General features: G+C 38.7%; 1 protein-coding gene across 1 annotated transcript in view; it reads left to right on the top strand.

The window, feature by feature from the left end:
- The window catches only part of tenm3 (teneurin transmembrane protein 3), an 869,227-nt gene that overhangs the window by 145,556 nt on the left and 709,029 nt on the right, over nucleotides 1-14,642 (top strand). Inside the window, exon 2 of the mRNA XM_025908309.1 lies at nucleotides 8,916-8,967. The gene's annotated coding sequence lies outside the window, so the exon portion shown is untranslated. The remainder of the gene's footprint in view (nucleotides 1-8,915; nucleotides 8,968-14,642) is intronic.

Genomic DNA, 14,642 nt, shown 5'->3' with positions numbered 1-14,642 from the left:
GATAAAACAGTGGTTGTGCAGATTAACAGGTAAAATTCTGTCTCATAGTAATGGTAGCTAACAGGGTTTTTTAAGCATTATGCTGTAGAAAATCCTAGAGGAGTGAAGGATTAGTGAACTAATCCTTCGTCGACTCAGGCTGCTCTGTGGTTTTAGTTCTACTTGATTTGACCTCTGCTTTCGATATGGTTGATCACCACATTTTATTATCGAGGCTAGAACATGTTGTTGGTCTCAAAGGCATAGTCCTATCTTGGTTTAAATCATATCTCTCAGAGAGGACTTTCTCCTTTGCAATGGGGCAATACTTTTCCTCCTCTGCCACTATCTACTGTGGTGTGCCCCAGGGGTCTGTTCTTGGTCCTACTTTGTTCTCCCTGTATATGCTGCCTTTGGGCTCAATTTTAAAAAAAATATAACTTCTCCTTCCACTGCTATGCCGATGACATCCAAATTTACTCCCCCCTGAACTTGGATGTCTGTGACCCACTGCAACCTTTGTTTAATTGTCTCCATGATGTTAAAGTTTGGTTATCACAAAACTTTCTCACTTTGAATGAAAATAAAACTGAAGTAATTGTCTTTGATAGTCATACCCCTTTGGGTCAGTTAACAGACACCCTTGGTCCTCTTGCCAGCCATCTCTCTCACACGGTAAGAAACCTCAAATGTTTTTGGATTGCTCTCTTAAATTAGAGAAGCAAGTGTCCTTAGTGGTAAAAACCATGTTTTACCAGTTACGTTTGATATCAAAGGCGAAGCCCTAGCTTCCTTTAAAAGTACTTGAAGAACTTATTCACGCATTTATCACCTCTAGACTGGACTACTGTAACTCTCTATACCTGGGCCTCCAACATCTGCAGTTAGTTCAAAATGCTGCTGCACGCCTTCTAACAGGTGCTAGAAAGAATGATCACAGCACCCCAGTTCTAGCTAATTTACACTGGCTCCCTGTCAGTGTTGGGCAAGTTACTTTGAAAAAGTAATCAATTATAGTTACTAGTTACATTTTCAAAAAAGTAACTGAGTAAGTAACTGAGTTACAAGATTCTAAAAGTAATTAATTATTTGAAAAGTAACTATTGTGTTACTTTAAAAAAAATGTTTAACCCTGTGGGGTCCAGGGTATAATTGGCCATTTTTAACTACTTTTCATTTTCCGTCTACATTTTACCTTTAAAAACTATTTGCTTTGCCTTGTTTGGTATCATCCTTTTCAGCACAACCTCACGTGCCTGAATTTACAGTTATGTTTTCATTTTGACATACTGTATTAACACAATTGATCTAAAATCAGACAAAAAACATAAAATCCGAGTAGAAAAAGTTATAATTTTTACTGTAACAATCACAAGCATGTTTATTGAATCATATTTCATGACTTTAAATGCAAATATTAATTGTCAATTTTAAAATCATATGAACAAGTTTTGCAAACAACAAAGTTATTTGCATCCATTTACCTTTTACCATTTTTTTTATAACCATTTTAAACTATTTACAGAACAATCAGCTGTTCTTCAATAAGATGCCACACAAATTATTTGTGCCAGTCCAACAAAATAATAATTTCTGTCCACTATAAAGGAGAACATCACAGCCTGATTCCTGCAGGTCTGACAGCAGCAGGTGTATCACTGCTGTTTCTACCTGGAGACAGCAGTCGCCTCATTGTTCTGACACACAACACAAAACTATCCACAACACTACACACTAACTACACAAGACAACACATTAACTACACACTCCAAACACGCTAAACGTCACAAATCTCACATCTCAAAACTCGCTCTGTCTCTCTTTCTGCTCTCTCTCTCTCTCTCTCTCTCTTGCTATCACTCCTACATCTTCCCCCTCTTCTTAAACATCCAAATGTCATGTTGCCATATCATTTTTGATTCGTCGACATGGTGCATTTTTCCACCAACACAAATGGGCTGTTTTTTGTTTTGTTTTTTTATTTTTTGCTCATAAGCAGAGCTTGCTAGGTCTGTGCTTAGACAGTAAACGTGACGAAACTATTCAGGAAAAAACGCCGCGTATATATTGTTTATCATGACTCTGGTTTTACGTGGCCTATCAGCACAATTTAAAAACTGGTATATATCACCTTGTTGCTTTGTCATCTTAAAGTGTGATTGGCTTACCACGACTACTTTATTCTTCCTCAGTCAAACAGCAGCACTCACGCGATTGTTTTGCCCCCTTAGCTCCCGGTGTTGTGCCAAAAAGTGATAGTTGGGCAGAAAATACCGTATAGATTTTAAAATTCTCTTGCTTATGTTTAAAATTTTAAACAATTTGGCACCCAGTTATCTGACTGAACTCCTCCACTTGTATAACCCCAGGAGAGCACTAAGATCATCTTACCAGATCCCCGCTGAAGTCCAGAGGTGATTGGGCCTTTGCAACTGCAGCACCTAGACTCTGGAATAATGTCCCTGCTTTTATTTTCACTGCTGAGTCTATCCATTCCTTTAAATCACATCTTTAAACTCACTTTTTTACTTTGGCTTTTGAATCAAATTAGTTTAACTATCATCAGGCCTGTTTTTACGTTTGTCACCTTTGACGTTTGTGGGTGTGTTTGTTGTTTGTTTGTTAACCTTTTCCATTGCATTGCCTTTTAACGTCTTACTGATTTTTGCTGATAGTTAAGCACTTTGATCAACTGTGTTGTTTTAAAACGTGCTATATAAATAAATAAACCTTAAACCACTAGCCTTGGCACAGAACCTTCTGGGTCTCCGGTGGTGTCAGAGATTGGCTGCAGATCCTTTTTGTTTTACAGGGTGTGGATCCATGGGAAGCAGTCGCACCTCCTTTGGAGGATTAAGAAAGAACCTCAGGACACATGGGTGTTTGCTTTTTCAGCACAAGTGTTTAGGCTGTGTAGATGTCTTAAAATAACATCTACAAAAATTCCAGGAGCACATTTTATTGTAATGAAGTTAGTCATGTTTTGCTGTAGCTGATCAGTTAATATCCAAATATTTGCTGCACACAGATTGTGCAGGATGTTACAGTAAAGAAGTGCCAGACAGACTAACATAAACAGACAAGCTGAGCTGGGTGACCAAGCAGAGATAATGTGAATGTCTCCAAAGAAATCCTTTTGTCAGTGATCACTTATTACTGTTTCTCCCCTGAGAAATTAAGCAGAGTCATTAAACAGTGCTCAAACACAGAATGATGGAAAAGAGAGGAATCATGTTGATTATCAACAGCTACTCCATGACTCCATTATGTCTTTGTCATGTGACCGTGTGGGATATCTACAAAGACACTGATGCTGAGAGAGACAGTAGGTGGAAGGGTGATCGAGGAAAATCATTTGTGAATATATATATAAATATATATATATAGAGAGAGAGATAGATAGATAGATAGATGGATACTGGATATCTTATCTGCAGTCTGTCTTCACTTCAGTTTATTAAATCTAAAGCTAAAGTGGCTTAAAAATGGCAACACAAATGAAGGAGTTTATGATTGGATTTTTTCACCTGCCCTTTTTGTCTAAATGAATTTTAACTTGTAACATATGAATATATAGTCACTGTTGTGTCATCACGCAGAGGAACTGACTAAGTGTTAGGCCCAGGCTCTGGCTTTATTCTGCTAACCATTTTTTGAGGACCAGCATCATGATCATGCCGAGCATTTCTTTCATTGTGTATCACTTAAGGAACGTGTCCTCCCTGTGTGCCTCTAGGTGGCAGTATGCTCACAACCATAGAAGGCCAAAGGTCCAACCTCAGGCTGTGCTCACACTGTGCGAGAGGAAGCCACGCCTTTGTGCCTGTCACTACATTTTTTTTTTGTGGTTTTTCTAGAATACGCAGGACAGTAAAAGCAAATCAAGCTGTGAATTGTGTGTGTGTGTGTTTTCATTTCAGTTCATTTCTCGTGTACTTGGTCTGTTCTTTTCAGTTTTATTTTTGTTTATATAAAATGATGGTAGTGATAATATCATATGAATAATATTGCATTGTAACTGCCCTAAGCTGCTTATTGGCTTATTAGCGTGCCTTCGTGTGATAGCTTATTTTTCTAAATGTAAAACATTTCTTCTTGAGGGAAGTTTACATTGGTGTTAAAACAACCTCTGTTTGCATTCATTTGCATAGGTACATTTATTCACTGTCTCTAATCTTTAATACCTGTATGTTTATTATTACCTTTTTTTTTTTACTGTTTTGAAGACAACCAGGAAAACAGGACAACTGCCCAGAACTGCATCATCCTTACAGCTTACTGTACTGCATCAGATTTATGAAAATGGAAAGTATTCAACTGAGAAGAGAAGCATTCAAACTGTATTGTAATGAAATATTCTTGTAGAACTGCTGACTGTAACAGCTCAGCATTGTTTTATATATATGTAATATTTGGACTCTCTCAGTTCTGAAATGTTTACGTCCTGTGTTCATGGTGTGTCCCTACTAGCTGTAAAAACCCACTCCCTGTGGGTGTATATCCATACATGTCATAACTGTTCCACTGTCATCCACCAACCAACTACCACAGCACAGCAGTCTCTACATGTTTGCAGTATCACTTAACATTATTATTGGTTGTGCAACGCTCTATCATTCAGTATGAATTCCTGGGAAACTGGGTTGGGGAAAAGAATTGATCAGGTAACGGCAGAAGGAGGCAGGTTTCACACCGGGATGTGGATATAAATTCTCCATACAATGGTGAAATGATTAGTTTTCTTGCCATAATATGTTATACAAAAATAATAAGAATGAAAGCACAAGCTATGGTCAGGCAGAAACCTCCATCATATCAGAGATGAACGACAGCAGCTGGACCCGACTGATTTTTTATCAAAGGCCAATATCAGCAGAGGGCTTACACTGCTGCCTCTTAAAAACTTTCACAGCGGGGGAAAGCTGGTGCCAGAGGCTTTCTTCCTCCGTAGTATTTATTGGACAGAGGTTTTTATTTGACAGAAGTTCCAGTTGGGTAAAGACTTGAAAGAGTGGGTGTACTATGCTTCGACTCGCTTTCTTGTTTAAACTCAAACCCAGAAATCCAGAGGGATTAAACTTCTGTCATTGCAGCCATGTACTGCTCTGAGGGACTCACACACACACATGTAGAACACACAACCCTTGCAAATACAATGTGTTTTCCTCATAGGAACTAAAACTCATACAGCTATTCCATAGTTGTGCTTCACAAGAGGTGGCAGTCCCATGCATGTATAAACATACGTGTTGTCTTTCTTTGGGCTCAAACCGGCATTCCTGCACCTGTTTAGCAGAGTGGAACTGAGAATAGGACATGACTCCTGACTCTCTTCCTGTAGTTTTGATGCTTGGAGAGCAGCAGGAGTGAAGGGGCTGCTCCACGTCATTAGGCCTGGGTTGGGGTGAGGGGATCTCAGTGAAGCTCCCCCGACTCTGTCTCTTGCTTCTGTACAAGTCCAACCCCTCCCTCGTGATATCTAGGAGCTCACTAACAGGCCATACACTGAGCTGCCACCTGCCAACAGCAAACTTAGTGGGCAGCGAAGAGTGTGGAAGACTGGTATTATAGGAGGAAGAGGAAATGTCAGGTTTTTGCTCTGACATTTTTTTCTTTAATGAGAAGAAATGCAGTAGATAGACATAGCACTGGTGCATGTGCTCACTCCCACCACGATTAATATTAATCTGCTTGTTCTTTGGTTCATTTTGTTCTTTCTTTATTATACATTTCACACACAAGATGGTGAAGAAAGGTTAATGAATGAGGTATTGGTAAATATGCTGAGACACTTATCTAAACGTTTGTATTTATTCATCTATCACCTTAGAAACTGATACAATCTGCTTTAGATCAGAACAGATTACTTTTATAACCAGTGCTTTTTCTTCTGGGGCACCCTGCTGTCTGATCCATGATCGTTCTCACGAATAAATTAATACAAGGTGCTTTTTTTTTTTACTTAATATGTCATCAAGATGTGCCCCAAAACAGCCAACAATGTATTTTTAAAATAAATACATAGTGTGAAAAATGATGAATTCAGGATGCTCTTTCTCTCTTATCATGTTGATACCAAAAGCTCCATTGTGAGTTTTTGTCTTTCCTTCTGTCAGTGCCTCCAGTCATCTATCTGAACTTGGACAGCTGATCTGAAGGCTTCTGAATGTAGATAAGTCACGGCCACCTTGCTGCTCTAAATATTTGTAAAGACTGTCATAATTCATGAGGAAATGTAACTTTGGTAGTGATTTTAATTTCATTGCCTACGAATCACAACTGTGCATTAATCTGGGTGGAACATACATCCACCTGCTCGGTGTGGGATTTATTGATTTACCACATAAATGGGTGATTATTTATTCCAAGCACTTCTGTAAAAAATGAGCTGAACTCTGAGAGCTGTACTGTGTGCGAGCCTTGCTTTTCTAAGGTTAAGCTCCACTTTGAGAAGACATGCAGTAGATAGACAGCACTGGTGCATCTGCTCAGTCCTATTAATATTCATCTGCTTGTTTTTTGCTTCATTTTGTTCTTTCTTTTTTATACATTTCAGTATAAAAAAGGACTCCACCATTAAGGGAAAAGTTCTCAACCAAACAGATTGGAGTGTAATATGTCCGACATGTGGAACATTGTGATGTGTGGATGTGAAGATTTGATGACTAAAACAAAAATCAGTACCCGTGATCTCTGGGCCCTCAGGCAGCACTGCATAAAAAACAGACATGATGCTGTCATGGAAATCAGTGCATGGGCTCCGAAACATCACAAAATCACTGGCTGTGAGCACAGATACCATCGACAAATACGTATTACAGCTCTGTCATCCAAAGAAACAGCTGTATGTAAATATAACACAGTGTTGCCTCATTCTAGGAGCAAAAACTCATTTAAAATGGAAAACGCTGGAATCCTCAGTTCCCAGATGTTTACTCCCTGTTGTTAAAGAAAGTGTTAAAAATGTTGCTGCCCCAACTTGTTTTTTATTATATGTTTTTATATTTTCTATGTTCCATGGAGAATATTTTATGTTTATGAGAATCATTTTATGGTTTTATTTTACTTCATCAGTTTATGAGATTTGCAAATCATTCCATTCGGTTTCATGTAGAATGCTAAAAAAATGGATGAAACCATTTGTTATAAAAACAAAAAGACCCAAATATTTTAGAAATCTGTCCAAAACTTGTTTAAAATTAGAAATAATATTATCATTTATTAAACTAACAAACTGAAATATACTCACATTGAGCATGAACACTGGGCATAACATTCAAACACTAAAACACATTTATATTGATGAATCTACATAAATGGCTATAATTTGGATTTTTAATACAAACTTTTTTCTGTTTTTTTTTTCCTTTACTATTTTTTTTACAGTTTTTTGTAAAACTGTAAATTTGCAAAATAATGAGAATAATAATATTTCAACATTAAAATGTCATTTTGATTTTAGAGCTTGTGCATACTTTAATCTTTACTTTAAAGATTTTTTTTTTACTTTAATACCTTAGTCATTTCATACAAATGATTTTGGTAATTATTGATCTCTAATTTTCCATCTTTAAACTGTCATTTAGTGATGGAGATATGATATATTTTATAGGTCCAATGGGTCATTTTTGAATCATTAATTTTATTACCTCTGAATGTTCAAAATCTTATAAAACTCTTCATAATCAGTTCAATATATGGTGTCCTCTATCTTTAAACTGTCATTTCTAATGAGGAAAATGAGGAAAAACCAAACTAAATCAAATATAAAAATCAAAGAAAAGAATAAAAGTGTAAAGAACAATATACTCACAAAGTTGTTGTGTTGTTCCTTGTTCAGCGGCTCAGTTTTGACCCTGGTACACTGAGCACAGTCAGCTCGTGGTGACCTGGAGATGGGAATGCGTGTGGGTGAGGGACAGATCCTTTTTTCCTCATTTCTTTTTTTTTGTGTCTCCATATTTTTCCATGAAACACAGATTTTTCCACTTCTACCCTCCATCCATACATAATCCATGGAAACAAAGAACTTGTTTTATGTACATTTAAATGTCACACTGGCAGTGTTTGAAAGGATTGGATTATTATTTACTTACTATTACTCACTATTTATTACCTCATATTTTGTATAGAAATCCCCATTTAACCATTTCATATTGCAAACTTCTGATAATGCAGAAACCTACTCAGACATGATTCCTCTTTACCGCTCTGTCTTTTCGCTGCCCCGTGACTGTTCGTCTGTCTTAACTAAAGCACCACTGAATTATTTGCTAAAGAACCATTAGTTAGTTATAATAACTATACTATGTTAGTTATAATGTTACTTCATGTTCACTTTTTTCAAACTGCTCATGAAACTCCATCTCAGTATGTCGTTGCTGGGCGCTTTGAGGTCTGTTAAGGTTGTGTCCCAGCACATGTATGTTAGTGTCCCTGTCAACAGATGGTGCTAGAGAGCTTTTATTTTGGAGGTGGGTCGTCGCTTTAATGTAATCCAAACTCACGCTCGCAGTGTCATTATATGTGCTCATGCACAGTTGAACAGCACATAGACACATTGCTGAAGACTGTGAGTGCACAAGATTATGATGACAGACTGTGTGTGTGTGTGTGTGTGTGTGTGTGTGTGTGTGTGTGTCTATCTATGTTGGTTCTGACTTTTTCTTTTGTAATTTTTTTTTTAGAGCTCCACTGCCCTTCAGCACATTTGTTTATCCTTGAATTATTGAATTATCTATTGCTATTTCACAGGTATTGTTACACTACAAAATAAAATATGGAAAAGTAAATAAATGATGGATGTATGTTTGCATTTTAAGCTGCGTTTAATTATTCATTCATTCTATTTTATATTTCCCTTCCAGTTTTACCTTGAGAAACTAGTGACCTCAGCTGACTCCCCTCTCTCTCTCCCGCTCTCTTCTCTCCTGCAGCCTCTTCCAGCTTTCAGTCAGTCGCTTGTAAAGGAGTGGAAAAACAGCACCTGTAAGTCTATTTGATTTTAATCCTTCCTTTTCCCCTCTCTCTGTTCTCTTCCTGCTCGGCCTCTTGTTCTCCTCTGCTTTGTTTCTCTGCTCTGCCTTTTTCCTCTTACACATGTTTCTGGAGCCCTGTTCTCATATTCTAACTTTTTTGTTCTCCACTTCTACCACTTCCTTAATTATTACAACCTCATTTTTTTCTTGTAAAGTGAAAAGTGAAAGCATTCTGTGTTATCACTCCATTTTTTCATTTCCATTTTTTTATTTTATAATATTTTTCTTCTCCTGTATTTTCTTTCTTCTTATTTGCTTCCTTGAATCATTCCCACCAGCCTCTCTTTTTTCCTTATTGCTATCCCATAATCCAAAGCTCCACAGAGGGGTTTGGCTCCCTACCCTCTGTACCCACTCTCCTGTTGTGTGCATCAAAGGCTGTGTGTGCTTGTGTATGTGAAATACTGTGTACTTGTGTGAAGCAGTGTGTGTGTATTCATGTCCGAGTTTCCAGCAGAGGATAGTAGTGTTATTTAGCAAAAGAATGTCATGACTGCTTCCCTCTGAGGCGTGCAGGAGTGTGTGCGAGTGTGGGCTGACAGCACAGATGTGACTGAAAGATGGTTTAGAACTGCCTGTGCAGGAGTGCGTTGGTTAGCAAATTACTTTACTAAACACAATCCCTCAGTGATTGAATGCAAACAATACATAAAAGTGACTGCAGGCACTCATCAGTCCAATTACAACTCCAAATTATTACTATGTAGTCTCTAAAAGAGACTGGCTGTTCAGATGTTACAGAGTTAATGAACTTTACATTTAACCAATCCTAACCTCCCTTCAGCAGTACTTTAAAGGGACAAGTATGAGTATGTATTGTGAATAGTATGTGCGAGTAATGTGTTCATACTGATATTAAAAGTAATTGTGCAGTTGGTATTTTCTATGGTTTGGTAGGAAAACAAGATATAGAAAGAATGAATGTTTGTGTGGTTTAAACTGTGACGTATGTTCATTTTAAACATGTAACTGAAGTTTGGTGACGGCATGTACATTGATCATTTTATGTCTCCTGTGTGTGTGTGTGTGTGTGTGTGTGTGAAATAGTTGTAAGAAGCATGTAAAGGGAGGGAGCGTAGCATCTTTGTGCCAGTCACCCCAGGGTGAGGGGATTAAGTGTGAGCCAATTCAGTAAAGGTTAGCGCTTGGTCTCTCACTGAGGCCTCTATCACACACACAAATCACAGAAACGTGTGAGTGAGGGGGGAGCTCTGTGATATTATTACGGGCCCACAGTCGCGCAACCCGAGGGATGAGTTTCCACAAAGCTCATCAAGTCACCAAGGAAATCTGATCAAATCACCAGACAAATCCCCAAAAAGATGGAAAGAAATGCATCGATGAAAATGTGCTAGGGAACATTTCTTAAGGAAGATGCTGGATTTGAACTGGTTTTTTCGGTTGGCTCACGGACTGCGCTGGTGAACTGTCGAGTTCATTTTGTGTGGCAGACATTTTAGGATATATTTTCTCCTGTTCTGACATACAAAATGGCGGATGGCATCGAGATGAAGCACCAAGGAGGTATGAGCATGTTACAAGTGTGAGTGTGTGAGTTTGTGTGTAGTTGTCTGTTCTGAGCACAGCACCTGGCTGTGTGTGTGGATGTAAAGAGCAAAGTTTCAAATATATCTGCAGACTGTGAACTGTGATCAGACTTTGGCTCGTTGAACGCACACCGAGGACTCCAGCACATCTTTATCGTTTCCATTCATAGAGAAATCGTACACAGAGCAGGCCCTCACACTTCCTCAGCAGCTTCTTTCCAGTCCTCCTTGTTGAAATGTTGTGAGTCATTTAATGTCATAGTCATTGTGTGTTATCATTTCATTGTACAGTTTTTGAAATCTCCTGGTTTTAAAGTGTGAGACTTTCAGAGCCTTTTAAAAACTCGTACATAAAAAAAGCTCACACAGGCTTTAACTGATGCCAGTGATTAACAGCCACCATGGTCCTTTAGACTGGATGATTTGTTGTGTGGATTGACATTACATTAAAGATCACAAATCAAATTGTAGATCACATTTTCCAGCAAAGGTCCACATTCAATCAAAGCAGCAACACTGTGCTCGAGTTGCTTTGGACTGGAAATTAAAGCAAATGAGGTAAATTAACCCATTTAATCCCACCGGCAACAACTGTTGCTGTTTTAACCCCCTGTGACACTAACAACAGTAAACACATTGTGTGTACAGACGTCTAAGGTGTAAAATGCATGCACTTATTTTGCAGGGGAAAATTTGGGATTAAATGAGTTGATAACCATGATTTTAAGGTTTTATTGTTTCCTTTAAGTTGAATGAAACACTGAATTAATTCTGATGAAGTTTTATAGAGTATCTGTCTTGTGTATTGGGAGCAAAGTGGTGTAGAGATTAGCAGTGTGGTCCTACAGTAGGACGGCTCTCTGTGTGTATGCTGGCTGCAGGGGCACATGTGACACTTGAAAAGCCTTGAGAGGCGTTGCACCGATGTTTCCAAGACTGTGATTCTAAATGAATGCAAATGGGTAACTAGCCTGATATTCTTTTAAAGGTCCAGCTTGTTTTCCTGCACGAAGCTGCAAAATTGTCATCAGAGTTGCAGGACTGCTTTCTACAAACCACCACTGTAGGAATAACCATTGTGCTTCTAAAGATACAAAAGTGTCCAGTGACGATTGAACTCTCGATGCTCAGTGCTTTGCCTTTTCTTTTTGCAACCCTCATCATGTGACTACAAAACCTTAACACTTCAGATGCATCTTAAACAGCTGTTCTTGTCTAGTTTTTGAGCTCACACCAGATTTATGATAAATTCCCAATAGTCAGACATACTACAATGGGTTTCCTGACCCCTAAATAAAGTTGAGGAGTTGCTACAATTATGTAGTCCACAGCCTCAGAAATGTTCTACCTGGTTGCCAGAACTGGCCCTGATTTGATGCTCTGGTGCCAAGTGTGCCTACATCCAACTATAACTGGCCCCAGTGGCTTAGCCTGCTCCATTCCTTTTGGTACGATTTACTTTAAGCCAGGCCACAAATCATCAGCTGTTCAGCAGGTCCGTGTGCCAGAACAGAACCAAAGTGTTTGATGATTTAAGCATAATTTGATGTTTCACAAAATCTTCCATGTGTGGAGGAAAAATCTTGGTCTGAATTCTTCTGTGAATTACTGCAGAAATCAGTTTCCCACAAAAACTGATGGAGTCTGAAGCTGCTCGTAGGGACCATCCTCAGTCTTCATTGGTCCTTTACACTGACAGCGACAGTGCAATGTTTAATAATTTAAAATACAGTTGTTGTCCAGCAATAACAGAGATAAATTACTGTTATGTACATGTCTTTCATTTCAAGCACGGCCAGCTTGTTTTGAACCTCAGCATCTATATCTCAGCAAACAGACTTGAGTCTGTTTTAGGCAGCAGCATGAAATCTTTTTTATTTTCGTTTATGATTTAATTCATGAAAACGGTTCGAGCCCTTTATTTGCTTGATATGTTTCTATGATTAGTGACTGCTTTTTCTGTTTAAAACTATACAACAGCTAATTACTAAGGTGAGACAAACTAGGGCCTTCAGTTCATTGCACTTTTAAAATCAACAGTGAAAACTACTGAGCAAAGACCAGACTGAAGTCAAGGCTGAAGAATACTAAAAAAAAATATATTTCTTACACTAAATGACACACAACTGATAGTGTGCTCAGTGAATACCTCAGGCAGCAGAAACCTGAGAAGAGGGGCAAGAAGAGCAAGGACATGTCGCTGCAAAACGATGTACTTAAAGGAGAGAAAGGACATGGCTGATATCGAGAAGTCCTACCAGTGGCTGGACAAAGCTGGACTGAAAGAAAACAAAGAGGCATTAACCAGGGCAGCACAGGAACAACCCCTAAGCAGAAGAGCTCTAGAGCCCAGGGTCTACCACATCAGGCAAGACACCAGGCCCAGGCTGCCATAGCACACAGGCTAAGCTCAGCCTGGAAATCCCCAGATCAAAGCTAAGACCCTGTGGGACGTCCAGACACAAATGGACAAATTGGTAATGACGGACCTACTGGACACAGAAGTGCTGGACAAGCAGAGAAAGGTCATAGTGATAGATGTAGCTATACCGAGTGATAGTAACAACACGGAGAAGGAACATAAGAAGCTTGAGAAATACTAAAAGCTGAGAGAGGAGCTCAAGAAGATGTGAGGTCAACAGGGCTCCCCGTGGTAATCGGAGCACTTGGAGCAATGACCCCCAAACCCTGAGATTGAAGGATAAAAGTGGGGTAATATATTTATATATATATATCCTCCACATTAAATAAAAGAGAGCATGACTGAAGAATAAAAGGCAGATTGTAAAGCATGTTGTTTCAAATGCTGCTGCTCTGTTTCACCTCCAGTTTTCATTATGAAGTGTTTGTCTAAAATTTCACTTTGGTTGGTCGAGTCATTAACACAGTGTCAGTGGCACAGCGGCAACTGGACTGGATTTGTGACCTTTGCCAATGTTAAACATGGTTTAAGTACTCTTAAAGGCTGCATGGAGTTTTTTAAGGCCTCCATATATAGTGAGACAAAACACACACACACACACACACACACACACACACACACAAAGAGGATTTATTGTAATGAAACTCCCAGAAAAAAGAAAAGATCAAATCTGTGCTTTTTGTGTTTACCAGCCCATTGGAGCTTAAATATAACTCACATACACTGAGTGTGTGTGTGTGTGTGTGTGTGTGTGTGTGTGTGTGTGTGTGTGGGTCCACCTGCCCATGTATCTTTGACCACTATGTAAGTGAGCCAGTGGGTGAGAGACTCAGAGCCAAAAGGCCATTTGGCTCCACACATTGAATTCTCTCTTCATTAGCAGCTACATTACTTTAGATTAGACTAAAGTGGACATTTTACAGGCAATACTGACGCCTGTAATTAAAATTAATTTAAAAAGAAAGACACAAAGAGAAGTAATTACTCCAAGTGTTAAAGGTTTTCTCCCCAGCAACTTCTGTTATCGTTTTATTGCTCCATTCTTACCGAAGGAAATAAAAATGCAAAAGAGAGAATGGACTTAGTGGGGGGAGGAATTAAGAGCTAGCGGTCGCTCATTAATGACTTCACCTGATTATTGGGAATGGGAACTCGCCTGCAAAGGTTGATTGGTTTACAATGAAATTTTTTAATTAGAGTGGATTTGCTCTGATTGAAATGAAATATAAATGGCTTCTTAAATAGCTTATCACAACCTCGGGGACTTGCCAAACTCCCTCGGCTGGCTGGAAAGTTATATAAGGTTGAACGGGGAGGTGGAAATTCCCAATAACATGATTTTCCAAAATTTGAAAATAGGAGCTGGTGCTGTGTTACTTGTTATTCCATCCAGCGGTTTGGTACAATGGGAGCTGTGTGTTGTTTGCCTTTGTTTGTCATGCTTTGACAGAAAAGAAAGCAACTGAAGAAATGTCCGCAAGGATCTTAGTACAGTTTAAAATAAATATTCTACAGTTTATCAGCAACCAATTAATAATGCAGTACCTTCACACAAAGAAACACAAGAGAGTCAAAGGACATACTCTTTCATAGCAGGACAACAACCTTGGAGCTCACTGTTAATGTCTAAGGGCATTTAAATATCGCACACAGACC

The sequence above is a fragment of the Oreochromis niloticus genome, linkage group LG6 (assembly GCF_001858045.2).
Source record: "Oreochromis niloticus isolate F11D_XX linkage group LG6, O_niloticus_UMD_NMBU, whole genome shotgun sequence".
In the NCBI taxonomy this organism is placed as follows: Eukaryota; Metazoa; Chordata; class Actinopteri; order Cichliformes; family Cichlidae; genus Oreochromis; species Oreochromis niloticus.
This window is presented reverse-complemented; position numbering and strand designations above follow the sequence as displayed.